Genomic DNA, 4,694 nt, shown 5'->3' on the forward strand with positions numbered 1-4,694 from the left:
GTTGCTATAGACCTCAACAAACACGACAGATCAGCCTCCAGGGCTGAGTGGATCCCATACTTATCCTGTAGACCCCAAGTATACCTATCCTGTGAGCGTTAGTGCCTCCAATACATGTCCTGTTCATGAGTGGTAGTGAACCCATACCCATCGTGTGCAGCAGTGATCACATACCCATGCTATGATGTATGTCATACGCAGCTGGCTGTGCACAGTAGCCATGATGTGCGCATCCCATGCGCAAGATCAGTGCGTACTGGTGCGTTACTGCGCAGAAACACTGATACTTTTATTTATGAAGAAAATATTACCAATTATAATATTATAAAAGATGTATAAAATGTATCATCCAAATAATATGAGCAGCAGAGTGGCGCAGTGGAAGCGTGCTGGGCCCATAACCCAGAGGTCCGTAGATCGAAACTACGCTCTGCTACGAAATTGTTTTAATGTATTAATAATGTTTCTTCATTACAAATGTAGGTACATAGAAGTGTCTTGCTACCCCCTTCAATATAAGTAATTACAAATTACAGGTTGAGCTAGCTATATGTTACAAAATAAAGGCACAATAACGAATGTGGGAGATTTGTACCTGAATTTACCTGTCTCTGGTGTTCTCGACGGATAGTGGAAGCCATCGGCTTGTCAAAGATCCCTCTTTCCCCCATGGTTCACGAGGATTGTTTCTATTTGGATTTTGAACTGAGGTGTTATATCTTGGTATTTAACGACTTCGCTAGTTAGACAATTCCATGGGATAACCCTAGATTATAATATAGTTAATTTAATATGCACCCCATACCCGTCCTGTGGGCGGTAGTGGGAAGAGTTACAGAGGCACATAATGGGCTCAGGGACTGAACCCCACAATTAATTTAGCTGAGCAAGTTAATCTTGCTGAGAGAGTTACAAAATTCAATGCACATCATCACATCAACAATGGGCTCGAGACCGCCCACAAGTACAGTTTCTAAATTAAGCAACTGACATGTGGAGAGCCCTACAGCGAGAAACATTTGTACACTAACCAACTGTGTTACGGAGGCTACGCTCTCTAAAACCTTACAAATATTTCCTCCTGCTTCTTACCGCTCCCTCCCGCCATCGAAAGCCCTAATATCACTTCCTCCTGCTTCCTCCCGCTCTCTGAAGCTCTACTAACACTTCCTACCACTCTCTGAACCCATAAAAATACTTCCTCCTGCTCGCTCCCACTCTCTGAAACCCTATTAATATTTCCTTCTGCTACCTCCCACTTCCTCCCGCTCTCTGAAGCCTTAAAAATATTCCCTCCTGCTCTCTGAAGCCCTAATACCACCACCTCCTGTTTCCTCATGAAGCTCATACCTTACAAATACTTTCTACTGCTTCCTACCACTAGCTCCTGCTCTCTGAAGCCCTAAAATCATTTCTTCCTGCTTCCTCCCGCTCTCTGAAACCTTACAAATTATTTTTCCTGCTTCCTGCCACTCGCTCCCGCTCTCTGAAGCCCTAACAACAATTCCTTCCGCTCTCCGAATCCCTAAAAATACTTCCTCCTGTTTCATCCCGCTCTCTGAAGCCTTAAAAACACTTCCTCCTGCTTCTTGAAGCCCTAAAATCACTTTCTCCTGCTTTTTCCCGCTCGCTCCTGTTCCCTGAAGCCTTAAAAATACTTCCTACTGCTTCCTCCCACTCTCTGAAGCCCTAATAACACTTCCTCCTGCTTCCTATAACAAATGTTCTAGAGATGTGTAAATATTTAATTCAAAATGATCTGCTACCAGAAATTTTGGCCAAATATCCCCAGTTTGCTAACTGTAGGTAGTACCTAAGTGATTGTATGCTATCCACCGCTGCCCACTGGAGGGGGGGCGGTGTGCAGGACAAACATATCAGTTGTGACACTAGCTCTCCACATATGTCAGTTGCTTAATTTAGAAACCGTACTTGTGGTTAATCGCTAACCCATTTATGATGTGACGACTTATACTGAATTTTGTAACTAGCTTATCAAGATTGAAACGTGCTTAACTAAGTGAATTGTGGGGTTCAGTCCCTGAGCCAATTATGTGCCTCTGTAACCCCTTCCACTACCACCCACAAGATGGGTATGGGGTGCATAATAAGTGAACTAAACTAAACGAAATCTCTTGTAGCGAGTATAAGTTTACTCGCTACAGGTTCTCTCTACTGCTACTGCTGCATGATGTGGACCGCTGCCACCTGTCATGGAACGCTCCCAACAAACTTACTACAGCGATGATTTTCACGGCGATCATCTCTGCAGTTTCATCAACTACAGCTTGCTGCACCGCGAGCGTTACTTACTCATCTGACAGTTTAATCAGCAACTACGTCATGTGGGATCTAGAGTCTATCCTGCCGATTCTCCGTCGCTGCCAGGGCACTGCTTGTTCTACAGGGACTCCCACGAAAGCTGCTTTTTCGTCAGATTCCCTCGTTGTCCTAACTACGTGCCTACATTACCTCTTATTGTCCTGGTGCCCGAACGCATCCGCCCTGGATCTAAATGCTCCACCAGCGACCCAAGGACGCAACAATCATGCACATTCTTCTCTCCTGCTACACCGAGCTTGTCCACACACTGCCTGCATCTTTTGGTACCAGACTACATGTTCAACAGCGACCCAGGGAACAGTAGCCTCATATTTTTTGTTGTATTGCTTTTCTTTCTTTCCCTGGCAGGGGAAGTCCTGAGCGAGTAAACTTATACTCGCTCCATTATCTCATCATCTTAATGGCATAACTAATTACACAAGCTATAATCCTATCCAAATTTACAGGTAACGGTTTTTCCACCCTCCTACTTACTGTGAGGTGTAGTCACCGTATAAAAGCCAGCGATTTGAGAATAGCAAAACAGTACAATCTCCAATCAAGAATGTAGTACTCGGTGTAGGCAGTTCTAATCGACCCAAGACGCTACAGCTTCGACACAAAGCAGATAGCAGACTACGACCGCATCGAGCAACAACGCTCTCGCTCCTCGAGTTCAGACACTCGCAATTCCCAATCGAGCCGTCACGCTCTCCCACATAGAGCTCCGCGACTCCGGCCTCAGCTCTCTGCTCTGCTCTAAGCTCCGTCTGAACGTCTACGACAATGCTACCAACCTACTTCTGTAATCAAGACTACTAAATAAATATGAAACTCACTAAACACTGTGTATCTAATCTACCCAACAACGTAACATGATCGTACGTTAGACTCTCATGTTATCGTGACGTCACACACGCCGTACACATATAAAACAGGATATTCTCTCTATTTTCGTTATTAAATCTTTTATAATTTACATAATTACTCAAGCAATGTGTTTTGATCATATTATATCGCTGAAGAAAAACAATTAACCGGATTTGGTCCATATAATAACAGGTCACTATACTTCAGGTTTCCGTAGTGTAGTGGTTATCACGTGCGCCTCACACGCGCAAGGTCCCCGGTTCGATCCCGGGCGGAAACATTTGAATTTTTAAATGTTTGTTTTCATAACCCACTGAAATAAACTCAAAGTGTCCAACAACTTGGGTCGGAGGGTAGAGCGACGGTCTCGCTTCTTGCAGGTCGGCGTTCAATCCCGACCATCCAAGACGTTGGGCACCATTCCTTCCCCCCGTCCCATCCCAAATCCTTATCCTGACCCCTTCCCAGTGCTATATAGTTGTAATGGCTTGGCGCTTTCCCCCTGATAATTCCCTTCCCTTCCCTTCAAAGAGCTAAAATTAATAACAAAGTATATTGACAATATTTATTAAATCATAAAACTTATACCATTTTGTAATTTGCTAATACCATTATACTAATTATTAATATTGAGAGTCATATAACTATGTATTGTGGAGCAGAGTGGCGCAGTGGAAGCGTGCTGGACCCATAATCCAACTAGAGGTCCGTAGATCGAAACTACGCTCTGCTACAGTCAAATTTTCTCCTACCATAAAAAAACAAAAGAGCTTTTTTTTATCTCTAATGAATTCAATCCATCCTCCTGTACATTTTGTAACTATGTAGAGCATCGTACATATAAATTAAATATTGACGTAATGGACAATTACATAGTAGAATTTGGTACTATTCACCTTATAGTCCAGAAAAAATACAGCTAAAACCAAACATATATATTCCTAGGCCTAGTATAACATGTATATTTACTGTATTTGGCCTCAGTTAGCATGTATTAGACCTTGGATGGTAAGTTAAGTTTTATGAGAAACAAATACAAAGGTTCGGGCCAACCTTGCCCGAAACGCTTTGCGTAATAGTGGCTTTAGACATTGTATGTACAAGCTCTATCTATAAATCCCACAACATGTTTATATCTCCCCTTGTATGTATGTACTTTACCTGAATAAACATTTGATTTGATTTTACAAAACCTTTGCCGGTTTATCCAAATTCAATAATACCAAATTCTACTATCCAATTATCCATTACATCAATATATGCACGATGGAGGATGGATGTGTTGCTTATAAGCACTGCTATTAATATATCATAAGCTCCTACAGAGATTACACACAGAAATCACAATAGCTGATGCATCAAATGAACAAATCCACAAGGGCCGTGACGAGGGTTCAAACCTACGTCCGAGAGGATCCCAGACGCTGCCTTAATCGACTGAGCTACGACATGGTAAAAGAATTGCAACCACAAGTTCTACTGATCTTACTTGGATCCTGGAT

General features: G+C 42.7%; 2 non-coding genes across 2 annotated transcripts; both read left to right on the forward strand.

Annotated features, from left to right (window-relative positions):
- Window positions 1-364: 364 nt before the first annotated feature.
- TRNAM-CAU (transfer RNA methionine (anticodon CAU)) lies at window positions 365-436 on the forward strand. The gene has a single exon. It is a non-coding gene; the product is annotated as a tRNA-Met (tRNA).
- Window positions 437-3,399: 2,963 nt separating this feature from the next.
- TRNAV-CAC (transfer RNA valine (anticodon CAC)) lies at window positions 3,400-3,472 on the forward strand. The gene has a single exon. It is a non-coding gene; the product is annotated as a tRNA-Val (tRNA).
- The last annotated feature ends 1,222 nt before the right edge of the window (window positions 3,473-4,694 follow it).

The sequence above is a fragment of the Procambarus clarkii genome, unplaced genomic scaffold (assembly GCF_040958095.1).
Source record: "Procambarus clarkii isolate CNS0578487 unplaced genomic scaffold, FALCON_Pclarkii_2.0 HiC_scaffold_1241, whole genome shotgun sequence".
NCBI classification, from domain to species: Eukaryota; Metazoa; Arthropoda; class Malacostraca; order Decapoda; family Cambaridae; genus Procambarus; species Procambarus clarkii.